Raw genomic sequence first — 20,025 nt, forward strand, 5'->3', positions numbered from 1 at the left:
TTCACTAAAGCAAGAGAAAGCAAATGACGTTTTGATTTAAGTGCAAAAAATTAAAATGCTACTCGAAACGGACAAAATGTATGGCAAAAAAATAGCCGAAAGTGGTCTTGATATGGTCTTGAATTACCTTATGATTGGGTTTAATTCAAATGAGTTACTCTCTTTAAATAAAGATATTATAATAATTATTATTATTATTGAGTTAGTATTTACATACAATACCATTTATACAATTATTTTTCTTAGAGGTTTATTAATTTCACCGAAAAATATTGTTAGATATGAGAAATATCAACATTTTTTGTTGATCTGGATTGGGTTGCTCAAATCGTTGGATAATGTTTAAAACCGGTGCCGGTGGTTATATATATAATATTTGCACTAGTGCTTATCCACTGGTTAACTTTAAACCAATGGATTATTTCTATTGCTCAAACATTATTCAGTGCATAAAACGTTCCATCTGCTGGATAAATTTAGCCAGTACTTTTTGGTTGGATTTAAGTATTAGCCATTGGTTAATGACATCGTTAATTATTGCAATGGGGTCTTTTTTAAAATCAAATTTTTAAATTTCAGATAATTTCATTGTTTATAATAATAACAGACTATACAAAATCAAGATAGAAAAAAAATTAAATATAAAACTGGTTGAGTACAGGCCAACCGTTGGTCGAATATGGTTCAGACATTAAAAACTAGTTAAGTACAGACAGAGAATGGGGTTAAGACTATAACAGACTGGCAGATTATTAGTTCAGACTTAGTTAGTATGGTCCAGATAATTAAGGGTCCAGTATAAATAAGTTAAGTTGAGTCCTGCTAGTATAAGGGGACCAAGAACAAATTATGATTACACAAAAACCATTGGTCTACAATTACTGCATCATTTATTTGAACAAAATTGTCAATTAAATATCTGTCATATAAGGTATTTTGAATCCCATGAACATTTGATCCCCCCTGAAACAAGAAAATTCTGCCTTTTACTTCGATCGTATACAGTAAACACTCACTTATGGCGTTTTACATGGTGATTATGACGTCAATAAGTATATATGCCAAGCTATAAAGCCGCATCATCCCCATTGAAAGCATGGCCCGGCTATATATATACTACCACAGTGTTCTTTAATTTCATATACTTTATACTTTATACAAATTGTGATTACCAGTCCAGAAATTTTTATTCTACTGGTACATCCAGTGGTATAGTTGAACATATGAATCCATATATTCAATGTTATTACACGTTGCTATGCATTCTATCAGGTTCCAGTTTTACTCGGAGGTATAAAATAAATGCTTCAACCCTGTACTCAATACCTGCTTTATTGATCCTTTTTAATTAAAAACATTTCTATAAATCTTTGATTCTCAAAAATTCAAAACTATGATCATGATGATATTTCACTTTGCCATTATTGATTTTGTTGATACTTATAAAACTTATTTTCAATTTAGTATGTGTAACTTGGATACAAAAAATATAACTAACATAAAATTTCAAATCCTATTTAATATTTGTTTGATTCAATTTCCAAATTTCCTTTAGGTGACTTTAAATTTGCATTTTCTTTACTTATATCATAGATATTTGACACAGTTTAAAAAAAATTAAATCTTTCCCAGATGATTTATCAAGGCAGCCACCTAATCCACTCTCTTTGTTATAGTAGTAGTAGTAGCAGCTAGAACTAATATTCATTTCGCTATTGCCCATGTTTATTTTCCCCTTATTTAAAGAGGGTAGGGATGCCCTTTACCGTCAGGCGTCAAACGGTCATATTCGGCTACCGTTAACATCAAATTGGTTAAAATTTTATCGTGATTCATCAGAGGTCTCAAATAATTTATCGTTACCATTTTTTTTGGAAAGAATTTAACATGATTATTCAATATCAGTATATTGCTTTATCGTCATAAAGAAAGTGTACAGTACATTTTATCATCATGCACTTAAAACTATCGTTAACGTCATTTGGCTAGATTTTTTATCGATATTCGTCATGAAGGTACCACCATTACGACCCTCTTTAAACTGATTCACTGAAAATATTTTTAAGTTATTGTCATGGTTATTTTACTTTTATTTAAATGAAAGGGATCCCATGTATATTTCCCGTAATATACTTGTATTGTTTGAGCTTGTGATTTTTGCCATTTGATATATATTAAGGGACTTTCCGTTTTGAATTTTCCTTGGAGTGCAGTATTTTTGTTATTTTACTTTTCAAATTTTGTGGATCACAGTACATCTATATGCATAAAAGAACAAATGTTTCTTGTTCATGTTGAATACATAGTGGCAGTATTTCTTGCATACTCAGGACGAAAACAAAATACGTCAATTCTTCAAGGCTTGTTAGCACAAATATAAACTGCCTCTTTTGAAAGAGGATGTGTGAGATAGGGCAGAAATTTTACCTTACAACAGGCCACCAATAATTACAGACATCTTAAGGAGATATTACAAGGATTCTTTAACGTGCAGTGCGTGGCATTTGCCTGCATGAGGCATTGGATTTTACGTTTCCATTCCGATAGGACGTGTCTCGTATCTATACATCCAGCACAACATATAAATTCAAAGCGAGGTTTAAATGATATTTGAGGAAGGTGAAGAGTAGGCCACGTTAAAATGTGACCTTGCCGAACTATAGCTTTGGTAACTTTTGACCTAAAATAATCTTCAAATATAGAACTGTTCAAACGTTAGTACGTACACAATAGGACGCTCTATGAAATTGTACCACATGGTTCTATACCTCAAAAGGAAGGTTGGGATTGATTTTGAGGGTAATGGCCCAAACCGTTGAAAAAGAGAGGCGAAAGATACCAGAGTGACATTCAAACTCATAAACTGACAACGCCATGGCTAAAAAAGAAAAAGACCAACAGACAAACAATAGTACACAAAACACAACATCGGAATAAAGGAATTAAGGGGCAAAAAACAAGGATTTTCTGGTATCAAGACAATAACTTAAGGGAGCTACCATTTGATTTTTATGGGGGGGGGGGGGGGGGCTAGGATGAAATTTGAAAAAAATAGGCTGGACAGGAGTTTTGAGTTAAAAAAAAAGGCAGTATAAGATTATTTGCAAAAAAAAAGGCAGGATGACAATTTAGTTTAATAAAAAAGTCAAGATAAACTAAAAAAAAGGCAGGACCGAATAGAGGGAAAAATAAAAAGGCAGGACAAAATTTTCGATCCTAGCCCCCCATAAAAATCAAATGGTAGCTCCCCAAGTATAAGTCTATGAAATTATACCACTAGGTTCCATACCAAAACTGAAAAGTTGGGATTAATTTTGGGGATTATGGCCCTGACCGTTTATGAATAAGGACCAAAAATAATACTTTTCTAATACTTTGTATAAATTGCTTAATTACTGTCAATTCAGAAATAATTGCGAACTTTTTATTTATGCAAATAATCCAACTGATTGAGTATCACAATAATAAGAACTTGTATTCTTATATCTGATACAAAGATATGTATGCAGATTTTCGTGAAATAACAATAGTTAATCTTGCTTTTTGTCCATTTTAAAAAAATTGCAATAATTTCTGAATTTATACAGTATTTCTTGACCAATTTGAATGGGGACCCCGGGTTTAATTCCAAGTCTTGAATTCTTGGGGTCTTTATAATGCTGAATCTAACCATGTCTTAAGATTTTGGATTTTGGGCTCACTATCAAATTGGTTCACATTGAGGTCCAAGGGGTCCAAAATTAAGCTTTGTTTGATTTCATCAATAATTGAATTCTTTGATATGCTGAGTCTAACCATGCATTTATATTTTGGATATTGGACCATAATAAGTAAATGTCCAATTTCAAATTTTTAAGTTCTTGGACCACATTCATTCTAATTTTTTTGTCAGAAACCTATGTATGCTGTGTCAAATATTTCATCACAATCAAAATTCTGAGCTGTATCATACTAGTGCCCTAAGTGTTCAGGTCGTATCAAGCTGCGCCCTGTGGAACATATTATTTTTAAACAAACCTATCCATATCAAACACCATCATCTTCAACAGACACACTGTGTTTCACTGTGCCAACATGCAAAACTTTTATTGCGTACCAAAGGATACTTTTCCGCAGATTCACTCGAAAGTTACCTGTCGATTTAAACTTTTGTAAGTTCTTTTGTCCCATCTAATAAAAACAATAGCTATTGTTCTCTGTGCAGTTTATTCACTGGGACCTTTAAATTTCTTCTAAGAGAAATCTATCACTCATTGATTAATTTACCCGAGTTAAAAAGTGATCTTCTAAATTGATGAAAATACATGTATTATTACTCACAGAACTGCATGTGATGTTGTATTATTCTTCAATATAAATAATATATTTTCAATCTGTTTAATATAACACTGATTTAATCATATGACAAAAATTTTATCATTGTTCCTATTGAAATTTGCAATTTTTGTGTGTTTGTTATACGCCCGTCAAAATTTTGACGGGATGTATTATGGTATACAAATGTCCGGCGTCCACATGTCCCACCTCAACTTGAGAACAACTTATCCAAATTTCATGAAACTTAATATAGTTGTTTCTTATGATGGTCAAACGATCTGTATACTTTTTGATGAAAATAAGATTAAAATTTTTTGAGATACGGAACTTTGTGTAACTAAAACAGGGGTATGTATTTTTCACATGTCGCGCCGTATCTCAAAAACGATTTACGATTATTGCTTAAAACTTTACACACTTCTTAATTATATTAATCTAAAGATCTGTATACACTTTTTGGTGATGATTCAAAATTTTATTTTAGAGTTATTGATTTTTTTATTAAAAAAAAAGGGGAGTTTTCACATGTCGCGCCGTATCTCAGAAACTATTTATGATTATTGCATAAAACCTCACACACAAGATGACGAGCATATCATGCGCTCGTGGCGCAGCTGTTTATTTAGTTATAGAATACATTTAAGAAGGCCTTGATCTAAACATCGTCATTTTCTAGTTCTTATTTGTCAAACACACAAAAAGACAAATTTTAATAGGAACAATGTTGAAAATTTTGTCATAAATCAACTTTTAAATTTTGAATAAGTGTTAATTATATTGAACAAATTGAAAATGTATTATTGATATTGAATAAATACAACATCACATGCGTTTTTGTGAGTCCTTATTTAGTATTGGTACATGTATTTTCACCATTGAAAGTTTGATTTTTTGTTCAGGTAAATTAATCAATGAGTGATAGATTTCTCTTAGAAGAAATTTAAAGGTCCCAGTGAAATAACTCCACAGAGAACAATAGCTATTATATTTATCAGATGGGACAAAAGAACTTACAAAAGTTTAAATCGACAGGTAACTTTCAAGTGAATCTGTGGAAAGTATCATTTGGTTCACAATAATGACGTCTGTAAACTGATGAAAGTCTAATGGATGCTTTGTAAAACAGTACACTGGTACTTCTCAAATAACAACTATTATACAATTTTGTTTATTATAAAGCAAAATACAATGTATAATAATATCATGCATATATAAATAATGAAAACATATTTATACTGTAAATTCAAAAAAAATTTGCAAGCATTTATTTAAATTAATTATTGTCATTAAGGACATGTTGCAAATAAATAATGCTATCAAAATTTAAAATATAATTTTATTTTTGCAAAATCTATCTCGGTGTAGCAATTTTCAGTAAAAAAAATATATCAAAAATCTGTGAATTTTCAATAATTGGAAAATAAATAACAGCATTAAAAAACAAAAATTTGTGAGTTTACAGTAAATGGAAAATAAATAATAGCATTAAAAAATCACTTAAGGATTTTAATAAACAAAAATGCAACATATATGTGGTTTGCATGATTATCATTGTCCACAGGATTGAACACACAAGGCAGCAGCAGGAACGCACCTGTAAAAGGAATAAAATAATATTTCATTTGTTGACAATTCAAAGTTATTAAGTAATGTTAAAATATATGAATTAGGTAATGTTTAAATATTTGAGTGGCAATTTTTCTTTTAAATAGATAGATATTGTTGTATGTAAAAATACTTGTTTTCTATTCAAATTTATTGATTTACCAAAAAATATTGCAATAGAAATCGTGCAGCTAAATTTGTTATAAAATGGAAAGCAATCTTAATATACCAATTTTGATTTTCAAGGTGTTAAAATTACTATTACCGGTATCGCATTAATCATTCATTGAGTTTCAGACAATTGCAGAAGTTATTAAGCTGAAAATTTGAAAAATGTACATACATGGTAAAATAATTCAGGCTATTTTGATAAACTTTCATTGTTTAGTTCAAGTTTTATGACAATTACTTTGTTTTCTCCATATATTGACTGAAGAAATGAATTCTTTGGAAATTTGTATTGAAAGAAATACAAAACTGAATAAGAAGCAAAGTTTAATATAATTAAGACATCTTATCTTTGTAACAGCACTTGCAAATGAATGTGAGGGTATCTCCCCTTTACAAGTAAACAAAATTCTTTATTATCATAAAAACAATGATTCTCTTTATGATTCAGTACATGGTCATTTGGCAAAAGTTTAAAGATGGAATAAGTGAAAGTAGTTAAAAAGGACTATAAACCTTCTCAACTATAAAAATATCTGTTTACATCTATTAAGGTAACAGTAGAAAATATCAAGACGATATAAATTGCAAACAATAAAGATTTATAGAAAGTTAAACTGTCCACAAGATTTCATCAATTGATTAAATTTGTATGTGGATGAATAAATATATTCTCACCTTGAAACAGATCCAAATGCTACCCCAGCCAGTATCCCTATGGACAAGCTGTGATGCTAACCTGTAATACAAAGTTGAATCAGTTATTTAAACTCCTCAAAATAATCTACTGTGGATTCAGATATTTTAATGGGCATTGAGGGAAAATCGAATTTCTGTGGATTCATTTAATATTCAACAATCATGGGGATTGAGGAAAAATTGGATTCTGTGGATATTTGATTGAAAGTCGATTGATAGAAAATTGGTACTTCGTTGTTGAACATTTAAAATTTGTGGTTCACTATTACTCACGAAATCTAGTGGGTATTCAGTTTAAAACTTGACAAATAGAAAAAAAAAGTCAAAAACAATTTCTCTTTTCTAAGCTTGGCAGTATTTTTACCATTTTGGACAATCATATACCCTCTCTCCTCTGGAGCTGAATATCTCCATGTAATTCAATCTTTTCTGATACCTGAACCATTATTAAATTGATATCAAACACTAATAGATTAAAAAAAGTGTGTATACCTACCAACATGTTAGCAGTATCAGATCTCCAATTCTTACTCCCAACACCATGAAATCATTGTCATTAGATCAGCCTATAAACAAATAATAAAATAAATGGAGAATGTGTCTATGGGCCACAGATGCCCCCGCTTGTAAATATGCATGAGTCAACTTCCACATAGATCGTTTTGTGATCATAAGCATTGTGTATAAGTTCATAACATTTGGTTGAGGCAAACTAAAGTTAGAGAATGGAAACCAATTTTTGAGATGGACGGGACAGACAGACGGACAAGGGTTACACTTAATGCCCCCTCCAATACGGCAAAGGCATAAAAATATACTTGTTTGATTTATTCCTTTTACATATCAATCCTAGCACGAAAGATTTCTTTAACAAAACAGTATATTAATAACATATACTTGTTTAAGAAAACTATCGGTGCTTCAATTGATCTGTTATATTTTCACAGCAATATGGCATTATAGCCGTGAGAATATAACATTGTAAACCAATGATCTTATGTTGTGCTGAACACCACTGTCCCAGGTTAGGGCAGGGTTGAGCGCTCACAAACATGTTTAACATCGCCACATTCTTTATGCGCCTGTCCCCAGTCAGGAGCCTGTAGTTCAGTGGTTGTATTTGGTTCATGTATGTCATAATTCTATTGAATTGTTTCCCATTTTTTCATGTCGGGGCCTTTTACAGTGGACTATACGGTATGGGTTTTTCTCATTGTTGAAGCTGTTTGGTTGTCTATAATTTATGTCATCCACTTCATTTAAACTTTGGTGGATAGTTGTCTCATTGGCAATCATACGACATCTCCTTATATTTATAAAGGTTTATTGTAACCTATAACGATACTGATTACATATTTTTCAATCCTCAGGGCACATTATTTTCCCTATATTTTTTTTATAGTATAATGAACATATCTTTTGATTCAAAAACAGAATTATAAACCTACTTATATCTAAGCTGTAGTAGACTAGGCCACCAAGCCTTACTCCAAATACCATGAAACATGTCCCAGAAATAACCTAAAAGGAACTAGATATCATTGAGATGGGAGCCATATCTGTGGGCCCTGCTGTGAATAATGTGTGGTAAAAAATTTGTATCTTTATCATTGGATATGGGGTTGTCAACTGAAACCAAAGTTTTTGACTTTGACCTTTGACCTAGGAAGTTGTACATAAATTATGACACACGTGACACCCTCTGGTGTTGGTTTATAAAAATGTCAAGTATAAATTTTGAAATCATAACGGTTCTCAAGATATAGAGTGGACACGATCTTTACCATAGGACATGGGGTTGTCAACTAAAACCATAGTTTTTTACCTTGACCTTGACCTTTGACCTTGGAAGTTGTACATACATTATGACACACCCTCTGGTGTTTGTTAATATACATGTCAAGTATAAACTTTGAAATCATAACGGTTCTCTAGATATAGAGCTAACACAATTTGTTACGGATGGACTGACGAACAGAAGGACGGACAGACTGATCACTATAGGGCATCCGCCATTTGGCGGGGCCCTAATTAAAATTGACACAAATTATATATTTTTCCAATTTAACTAAACTATCATCCTTAAACTTTATAAAAGTTTTTTCGTTTCTTACTACCCAATAATATAGCATCAGTCCTGTCTGTGTAGGAATTTAAGAGCTGGAAAAAGGTTTGATTTCCAACTGCACAAAAATTATCCAAGTAATCTCCCATTGAATGAAACATTATTGTTTTGTTTGTTGTACTTGTCTCCCCGTAAAGATAAAATGGCCCGAGAACACAGTTATTTCGTAGTGCATTTCTTTTGGACAATAAATGATTACTAAAAAAATCCCACCTGTGCTTTCTCAATAACATTTTTAGTGTGGTGTACTACTTTTGGGACAAATTATATCAAAATTATAGAAAACTTCATCAGCTCTAACTCAATATATGTACAATTTATGTTAAGGGGTCTTGAATTCTTTTGACAGCTTCCGAAATACTAATTTTTAAGCTTTTTTAGCTGGACCAAATCACTATTTTAAAATTCATGACCCAAATGTTTTTAGTGTAATTTCATCCCCCTACTTGCTATTTGAGGCATAAAACATGGAAGAAATAAATTTGGAAAGGGTATTAAAAAAAATTGCAAGTAACACTCTGTCCACACTAGACTGTATTTGTAGACAACGAAAATCAAAAGGACGATAACTGTTCCTGGACAAAATAATTTGATATTATAATTGTTTTCATATACCTCGTAACTTATTATAAAATATATGAAAATGATAAATGAACTCGCTATTGGTGTTATGAATGAGAAAGATAAAAATAATCATATTGTTTGTTGTCTTGTGTACTTTTATGTACTGATGTTCATTTCTATAGAATCTATAAAAATTGTATGGCTTAAATAAACTTGCCTGATTTCATTCATGGTACAGCCTCCGACTTGGTTCAAGATCTATTTAATCATCTTCCTTGGAACTGCTATTGATTCCTTACTGCTGTTAAGTGTTTTTCAACATTGGTTTTTATGCTTTAAAAATCCACTGTCCACTTGAATAACTGAAATGTCTGCTTCATTCACAATATATAAAATAAAAATATACAGTTTGTCACAAAATTTTCTATTTTTTTTCTAACAATAATTTGTTTTTCCCCGATCATGATGATTTACTGGATTATTATAACATAATGTATTAAGTACCAGAAGTGTGTTAAAACATATCCAATATTCTGAAAATTTCCAAAAAGTTGGTAACGTAACCCACAATTTCTTCCACCCTTTAAAACTATTATCTAGAACTCTCCTTACAGTAATGTTTATTTACAAAGCTCTATATAATAGCAATAGACTAGTTATCAGACATCTGATATATAAATACTTATACACATATAATAGACATAATTAAAAAAATTGCCTACACTAAAGGAACTTCCAGTACGAGGAGTAAAACAGGGGTATTACCTCCCCTTGCCCTTAATTTCAGCCTGTTTGGACTCCACTTCCATCACAACTGAAAAACACAGTATCTGTAGTGAAAGGCTTCTGTATGATACATTTAGTCAGTAACATGTCGGTGATAGTATGAAATAAAAAATTAAAAATCAATTAACTTTGTAGACAGTCTTTCTATATGTTTCTTTAATTTTCAAGACTAGACAAAAAAATGCAGAGCAAAATCGAATTGTTTAAAATAAATCATCGACCATTTCTTAAATTTGGAAGCATAGTTAAATACAGTACCTCTTCCTTTCAGTCGTACTAACATTGATTTAAACCTTTAACTTGGCAATTGGAGAAAATGTTGAAAACAAAACAAATTTCAAGCCTCACTTTTTAAATAAAAAATTAACTGTTTAAAGTGGAGAAATGTCTTCTCACATTCGATTCAAAGGTAGAATCTACATTTCTACAAATTTTGAATTTTAAACCTGGGGGATTTTTTAAGAACGGTTATGCAACATTTTCAACATTCACAATGTTAAATGGTTTAAGGAACTATTTACAATGAGAATCATACACACAAGTTTAATTTTAAGATAACACCCATATGAATGTTTCATCTAATGAATGTAGACAAAATATAGATGACAGCCTAGTATCGAAGGTCCAAGGTTGAAAATTATCCCAAGGTTTGATATATTTCATGTGTGAATTATAAAGATTACTGGATGATGATAGTTTCAGGTGACTGAATGAAAGTATTGGAAATTATAGATAATAATCTTTTTTTTTTGTTTGGTCAAAACAATATAAAATATGTGAAGTACCCAGATCATTCACATTAGACTTACTAAATATTATTTTTACTGCAGGTCTTCCTTCGTTGCCGTCTTGGCTTTTCAGAACCAGACAAAAAGCCGATGTACGTATATACTTTTTGGATTTTTTTCAACTTGTGCTTAAATTCAATTCAATATACCGTACAATATTAACTTTTATTTGGAGTGGTTAAATTTAATTTAATATTCAGAATGCATTTTTTCATTTTTTTTCGATTTCAGATGCATCATATCGTGTCAAATACAATTAGATTTTGATTTAAAATGTTTTTTAACTTCATTTTGAAAATTATAAACAAAATTGAAAGCTTAATGCACTAATATTGGTCTTTTCGATCTCAATAACTATCAAATATCAAATGTATATCATTTCACAATTACATTAAAAGATCCCTTTGAATAACACACATCATATTCTGAATACATTGAAACCACTGAACCATCCATAGAACAAAAGCAAGATACAGACAATAAAACCTGACCAATCAAAACTAGCTCTAAAAACAACTATGTTAAATGTTAGTAAAGACTTTTTTCAGATAAGATAAATATTCTGTAACAAAATTATACTTTTAACCATTATTTTAAATCAATTTTAATTCATGGTTTGTGTTTTTCTACAATCTGACAATCATGATGCATTTAGAATAATGTAAATTTGAAATTTGAAATAAAAATATTGCATGTCCTTTTATTGCAAACCTATTTTCACTTACATATACACTGTTATCACAGAGATATGTCTCGCTTTTTTGTAATTTCGATAATGCAAATGTTGAAATTAAAATAGCAACACTTTAACATGTAAGTTTTGCAAATATTCAAAGTCAATAAACCATGACTGAAGGTAAATGGCTAAACAATCTCCTTGGAAATGAGATGTGCCAATGCAAATACAACTGCATACCAAATACCATTGACTTATCATAAGTAGTTCTCTTTAAACAAACCTAAACACAAACTAATACATGTAAACTAAGCAAAATTTCAAAGTCAATTAACCATAACTGAGGGGGCAGGGTCAAATAATCTCCATGGTAATGAGATGTGCCAATGCTAATACAACTGCATACCAAATATCATTGACCTACCATTCGTGGTTCCCAATAAACCAACTTAATCACAAACTAATACATGAATACTAAGCAAAAGTTTCAAAGTCAATAGACCATGACTGAGGGGGTGGGGCCAAATAATCTCTAGGGAAATGAGACATGCCAATGCTTATACAACTGCATACCAATTATCATTAACTTACCACTAGTGGTTCCCCATAAACTCGTGCACCTAATCACAAACTAATACATGAAAACTAAGGATAAATTTCAAAGTCAATAGACCATAACTAATGGGGCAGTGCCAAATAATCTCCATGGTAATGAGATGTGCCAATACTAATACAACTGCATACCAAATATTTGACTTACCACTAGTGGTTCACCATAAACTAGACCTAATCACAAACTAATACATTGTTGATGCCGCCGCCGACGACGGAAACAGCAGACCTATGTCTCGTTTTTTGACTCCATCAAGCGAGACAAAAACTGATAGAGCTAACCACACATATGTCTCTATAAACAATTCATATACATTGCCAATATTTTTTCAAGTCTTTCACTTTTTGCTGATTGTTCTGCCATCCTTGGTATAGTTGGAAATAAAATAGTCATTATTATTCAGCATCTACAGAAATCACCAAATTTTTATACATAATGTTTTTTAAACATTTTCTTATTGTTGAAGGACTTTTTTCCCCTCTTTTTTTTTCTATTTTTCTGCTTCTTCAACAGGGTCATCAGAAAGAAACAATCAATTAAAAAATCTACTTCAATGTATAATACCCATCCTCACACTTCTACCAGTGAGCGTATCTTTAGTTTGAATTGGCTGCATCATCTTTCCATATGGACAGCTTCCAAAACTTCAGCATGATATCTCAAAGTCTCTACAGACATAGGTAGGAAGCCTGTAGCTGTCGTAGATCGCTAGCGAACATCTTTGCCGCCCGTCCTCGCGAGTCAGCGACAGAGGCCATCTCAACATCGATGAATGTCGTCCCGTTTGGAGGAAACCAGCTAATTAAAGGAAACACCACAAAATGCAAAATTACTTACATTGCCTACATTTCTTCGTCTTTTCACTTTCTGTTGGTTCTTCTGCCATCCTTGGTATAATTGGAAATAAAAGAAAGTTATTATTACTCAGAATCTACAGAAATCACAATATTTTTATACATAATTTAGCAAAAAATCATTTTCGCTCTCATCTATTTTTCTTCTTCTTTAATGGGGAAGTCAGAAAGAAACAATCAATTAAACAATCTACTTGCCTAAATTTCTTCAAGTCTTTCACTTTCTGCTGGTTTTTTCTGCTCTCCTTGGTATAATTGGAAATAAAAGAAAGTTATTATTATTCAAAATCTACAGAAATCACAACATTCTTATACATAATTTAGCAAAAAATCAACCATATAGACAATAGTTGAAAGTTTTCATTAGATATACACAATTTACTGTATACCTTTGGCAAAATACATCACTTAGTTTTGTAGAAGTTCTGATTCCTTCTCAAGCTTAAAGTTTTAATCATTTTCTAATTGTTAAAACTTGTCTGTGAACTTATGAAAAACAGAAATATTTTCCTAATGCTTGTAGTTTAAAGGGTTGGTTGGCTTGCTTGCTTTGTTTGTATAAATGTTTGCTCAAACATTGTAATTAAGATTGACATCTGCAATCAATAGATAGGTGGGGCTTCAGCTTGTATACATTATACTCATACTTAAATGTTATTGGATGTTAAGTATAATGCAGAGTATAATGTATACAAGCTGAAGCCCCGCCTATCTATTGATTGCAGATGTCAATCTTAACTACAATGCTTGAGCAAACATTTATACAAGCAAAGCAAGCAAGCCAACCAAATCTTTAAACTACAAGCATTAGGAAAATAGCTCTTAAGGATTTCTTTGTTGTATACAAATTATATTTGACATTTTCGCTCTCTTATCTATTTTTCTTCTTCTTTAATGGGGAAGTCAGAAAGAAACAATCAATTAAACAATCTACTTGCCTAAATTTCTTCAAGTCTTTCACTTTCTGCTGGTTTTTTCTGCTCTCCTTGGTATAATTGGAAATAAAAGAAAGTTATTATTATTCAAAATCTACAGAAATCACAACATTCTTATACATAATTTAGCAAAAAATCAACCATATAGACAATAGTTGAAAGTTTTCATTAGATATACACAATTTTCTGTATACCTTTGGCAAAACGCATCACTTAGTTTTGTAGAAGTTCTGATTCCTTCTCAAGCTTAAAGTTTTAATCATTTTCTAATTGTTAAAACTTGTCTGTCAACTTATGAAAAACAGAAATATTTTCCTAATGCTTGTAGTTTAAAGGGTTGGTTGGCTTGCTTGCTTTGTTTGTATAAATGTTTGCTCAAGCATTGTAATTAAGATTGACATCTGCAATCAATAGATAGGTGGGGCTTCAGCTTGTATACATTATACTCATACTTAAATGTTATTGGATGTTAAGTATAATGCAGAGTATAATGTATACAAGCTGAAGCCCCGCCTATCTATTGATTGCAGATGTCAATCTTAACTACAATGCTTGAGCAAACATTTATACAAGCAAAGCAAGCAAGCCAACCAAATCTTTAAACTACAAGCATTAGGAAAATAGCTCTTAAGGGTTTCTTTGTTGTATACAAAGTATATTTGACATTTTCGCTCTCTTATCTATTTTTCTTCTTCTTTAATGGGGAAGTCAGAAAGAAACAATCAATTAAACAATCTACTTGCCTAAATTTCTTCAAGTCTTTCACTTTCTGCTGGTTTTTTCTGCTCTCCTTGGTATAATTGGAAATAAAAGAAAGTTATTATTATTCAAAATCTACAGAAATCACAACATTTTTATACATAATTTACCAAAAAATCAACCATATAGACAATAGTTGAAAGTTTTCATTAGATATACACAATTTTCTGTATACCTTCGGCAAAATACATCACTTAGTTTTGGAGAAGTTCTGATTCCTTCTCAAGCTTAAAGTTTTAATCATTTTCGAATTGTTAAAACTTGTCTGTGATTTATGAAAAACAGCAATATTTTCCTAATGCTTGTAGTTTAAAGGGTTGGTTGGCTTGCTTGCTTTGTTTGTATAAATGTTTGCTCAAGCATTGTAATTAAGATTGACATCTGCAATCAATAGATAGGTGGGGCTTCAGCTTGTATACATTATACTCATACTTAAATGTTATTGGATGTTAAGTATAATGCAGAGTATAATGTATACAAGCTGAAGCCCCGCCTATCTATTGATTGCAGATGTCAATCTTAACTACAATGCTTGAGCAAACATTTATACAAGCAAAGCAAGCAAGCCAACCAAATCTTTAAACTACAAGCATTAGGAAAATAGCTCTTAAGGGTTTCTTTGTTGTATACAAAGTATATTTGACATTTTCGCTCTCTTATCTATTTTTCTTCTTCTTTAATGGGGAAGTCAGAAAGAAACAATCAATTAAACAATCTACTTGCCTAAATTTCTTCAAGTCTTTCACTTTCTGCTGGTTTTTTCTGCTCTCCTTGGTATAATTGGAAATAAAAGAAAGTTATTATTATTCAAAATCTACAGAAATCACAACATTCTTATACATAATTTAGCAAAAAATCAACCATATAGACAATAGTTTAAAGTTTTCATTAGATATACACAATTTTCTGTATACCTTTGGCAAAACGCATCACTTAGTTTTGTAGAAGTTCTGATTCCTTCTCGAGCTTAAAGTTTTAATCATTTTCTAATTGTTATAACTTGTCTGTGAACTTATGAAAAACAGAAATATTTTCCTAATGCTTGTAGTTTAAAGGGTTGGTTGGCTTGCTTGCTTTGTTTGTATAAATGTTTGCTCAAGCATTGTAATTAAGATTGACATCTGCAATCAATAGATAGGTGGGGCTTCAGCTTGTATACATTATACTCATACTTAAATGTTATTGGATGTTAAGTATAATGCAGAGTATAATGTATACAAGCTGAAGCCCCGCCTATCTATTGATTGCAGATGTCAATCTTAACTACAATGCTTGAGCAAACATTTATACAAGCAAAGCAAGCAAGCCAACCAAATCTTTAAACTACAAGCATTAGGAAAATAGCTCTTAAGGGTTTCTTTGTTGTATACAAAGTATATTTGACATTTTCGCTCTCTTATCTATTTTTCTTCTTCTTTAATGGGGAAGTCAGAAAGAAACAATCAATTAAACAATCTACTTGCCTAAATTTCTTCAAGTCTTTCACTTTCTGCTGGTTTTTTCTGCTCTCCTTGGTATAATTGGAAATAAAAGAAAGTTATTATTATTCAAAATCTACAGATATCACAACATTTTTATACATAATTTACCAAAAAATCAACCATATAGACAATAGTTGAAAGTTTTCATTAGATATACACAATTTTCTGTATACCTTCGGCAAAACACATCACTTAGTTTTGGAGAAGTTCTGATTCCTTCTCAAGCTTAAAGTTTTAATCAATTTCTAATTTTTAAAACTTGTCTGTGAACTTATTAAAAACAGAAATATTTTCCTAATGCTTGTAGTTTAAAGGGTTGGTTAGCTTGCTTGCTTTGTTTGTATAAATGTTTGCTCAAGCATTGTAATTAAGATTGACATCTGCAATCAATAGATAGGTGGGGCTTCAGCTTGTATACATTATACTCATACTTAAATGTTATTGGATGTTAAGAATAATGCAGAGTATAACGTATACAAGCTGAAGCCCCGCCTATCTATTGATTGCAGATGTCAATCTTAACTACAATGCTTGAGCAAACATTTATACAAGCAAAGCAAGCAAGCCAACCAAATCTTTAAACTACAAGCATTAGGAAAATAGCTCTTAAGGGTTTCTTTGTTGTATACAAAGTATATTTGACATTTTCGCTCTCTTATCTATTTTTCTTCTTCTTTAATGGGGAAGTCAGAAAGAAACAATCAATTAAACAATCTACTTGCCTAAATTTCTTCAAGTCTTTCACTTTCTACTGGTTTTTCTGCTCTCCTTGGTATAATTGGAAATAAAAGAAAGTTATTATTATTCAAAATCTACAGAAATCACAACATTTTTATATATAATTTACCAAAAAATCAACCATATAGACAATAGTTGAAAGTTTTCATTAGATATACACAATTTTCTGTATACCTTTGGCAAAACACATCACTTAGTTTTGGAGAAGTTCTGATTCCTTCTCAAGCTTAAAGTTTTAATCATTTTCTAATTTTTAAAACTTGTCTGTGAACTTATTAAAAACAGAAATATTTTCCTAATGCTTGTAGTTTAAAGGGTTGGTTGGCTTGCTTGCTTTGTTTGTATAAATGTTTGCTCAAGCATTGTAATTAAGATTGACATCTGCAATCAATAGATAGGTGGGGCTTCAGCTTGTATACATTATACTCATACTTAAATGTTATTGGATGTTAAGTATAATGCAGAGTATAAGTATACAAGCTGAAGCCCCGCCTATCTATTGATTGCAGATGTCAATCTTAACTACAATGCTTGAGCAAACATTTATACAAGCAAAGCAAGCAAGCCAACCAAATCTTTAAACTACAAGCATTAGGAAAATAGCTCTTAAGGGTTTCTTTGTTGTATACAAAGTATATTTGACATTTTCGCTCTCTTATCTATTTTTCTTCTTCTTTAATGGGGAAGTCAGAAAGAAACAATCAATTAAACAATCTACTTGCCTAAATTTCTTCAAGTCTTTCACTTTCTGCTGGTTTTTCTGCTCTCCTTGGTATAATTGGAAATAAAAGAAAGTTATTATTATTCAGAATCTACAGAAATCACAACATTTTTATATATAATTTACCAAAAAATCAACCATATAGACAATAGTTCAAAGTTTTCATTAGATATACACAATTTTCTGTATACCTTTGGCAAAACACATCACTTAGTTTTGGAGAAGTTCTGATTCCTTCTCAAGCTTAAAGTTTTAATCATTTTCTAATTTTTAAAACTTGTCTGTGAACTTATTAAAAACAGAAATATTTTCCTAATGCTTGTAGTTTAAAGGGTTGGTTGGCTTGCTTGCTTTGTTTGTATAAATGTTTGCTCAAGCATTGTAATTAAGATTGACATCTGCAATCAATAGATAGGTGGGGCTTCAGCTTGTATACATTATACTCATACTTAAATGTTATTGGATGTTAAGTATAATGCAGAGTATAACGTATACAAGCTGAAGCCCCGCCTATCTATTGATTGCAGATGTCAATCTTAACTACAATGCTTGAGCAAACATTTATACAAGCAAAGCAAGCAAGTCAACCAAATCTTTAAACTACAAGCATTAGGAAAATAGCTCTTAAGGGTTTCTTTGTTGTATACAAAGTATATTTGACATTTTCGCTCTCTTATCTATTTTTCTTCTTCTTTAATGGGGAAGTCAGAAAGAAACAATCAATTAAACAATCTACTTGCCTAAATTTCTTCAAGTCTTTCACTTTCTGCTGGTTTTTCTGCTCTCCTTGGTATAATTGGAAATAAAAGAAAGTTATTATTATTCAGAATCTACAGAAATCACAACATTTTTATACATAATTTAGCAAAAAATCAACCATAATAAACAATAGTTGAAAGTTTTCATTAGATATACACAATTTACTGTATACCTTTGGCAAAATACATCACTTAGTTTTGGAGAAGTTCTGATTCCTTCTCAAGCTTAAAGTTTTAATCATTTTCTAATTGTTAAAACTTGTCTGTGATTTATGAAAAACAGCAATATTTTCCTAATGCTTGTAGTTTAAAGGGTTGGTTGGCTTGCTTGCTTTGTTTGTATAAATGTTTGCTCAAGCATTGTAATTAAGATTGACATCTGCAATCAATAGATAGGTGGGGCTTCAGCTTGTATACATTATACTCATACTTAAATGTTATTGGATGTTAAGTATAATGCAGAGTATAATGTATACAAGCTGAAGTCCCGCCTATCTATTGATTGCAGATGTCAATCTTAACTACAATGCTTGAGCAAACATTTATACAAGCAAAGCAAGCAAGCCAACCAAATCTTTAAACTACAAGCATTAGGAAAATAGCTCTTAAGGGTTTCTTTGTTGTATACAAAGTATATTTGACATTTTTCGCTCTCTTATCTATTTTTCTTCTTCTTTAATGGGGAAGTCAGAAAGAAACAATCAATTAAACAATCTACTTGCCTAAATTTCTTCAAGTCTTTCACTTTCTGCTGGTTTTTTCTGCTCTCCTTGGTATAATTGGAAATAAAAGAAAGTTATTATTATTCAAAATCTACAGAAATCACAACATTCTTATACATAATTTAGCAAAAAATCAACCATATAGACAATAGTTGAAAGTTTTCATTAGATATACACAATTTTCTGTATACCTTTGGCAAAACGCATCACTTAGTTTTGTAGAAGTTCTGATTCCTTCTCAAGCTTAAAGTTTTAATCATTTTCTAATTGTTAAAACTTGTCTGTGAACTTATGAAAAACAGAAATATTTTCCTAATGCTTGTAGTTTAAAGGGTTGGTTGGCTTGCTTGCTTTGTTTGTATAAATGTTTGCTCAAGCATTGTAATTAAGATTGACATCTGCAATCAATAGATAGGTGGGGCTTCAGCTTGTATACATTATACTCATGCTTAAATGTTATTGGATGTTAAGTATAATGCAGAGTATAATGTATACAAGCTGAAGCCCCGCCTATCTATTGATTGCAGATGTCAATCTTAACTACAATGCTTGAGCAAACATTTATACAAGCAAAGCAAGCAAGCCAACCAAATCTTTAAACTACAAGCATTAGGAAAATAGCTCTTAAGGGTTTCTTTGTTGTATACAAAGTATATTTGACATTTTCGCTCTCTTATCTATTTTTCTTCTTCTTTAATGGGGAAGTCAGAAAGAAA

The 20,025-nt window shown here is 31.0% G+C and overlaps 1 protein-coding gene and 1 long non-coding RNA gene across 4 annotated transcripts in view; one reads left to right on the forward strand and one right to left on the reverse strand.

Annotated features, from left to right (window-relative positions):
• LOC127733848 (uncharacterized) overlaps positions 1–20,025 on the forward strand; it is a 282,424-nt gene that overhangs the window by 203,922 nt on the left and 58,477 nt on the right. The gene's annotated exons all lie outside the window — the stretch shown is intronic.
• LOC127733857 (uncharacterized) lies at positions 5,478–7,348 on the reverse strand. The gene is made up of 3 exons (XR_007997190.1): positions 7,286–7,348; positions 6,769–6,829; positions 5,478–5,911 (listed from the first exon to the last, which is right to left on the reverse strand). It is a non-coding gene; the product is annotated as an uncharacterized LOC127733857 (long non-coding RNA).

This window comes from Mytilus californianus, unplaced genomic scaffold, assembly GCF_021869535.1.
Source record: "Mytilus californianus isolate M0D057914Y unplaced genomic scaffold, xbMytCali1.0.p SCAF_3, whole genome shotgun sequence".
In the NCBI taxonomy this organism is placed as follows: domain Eukaryota; kingdom Metazoa; phylum Mollusca; class Bivalvia; order Mytilida; family Mytilidae; genus Mytilus; species Mytilus californianus.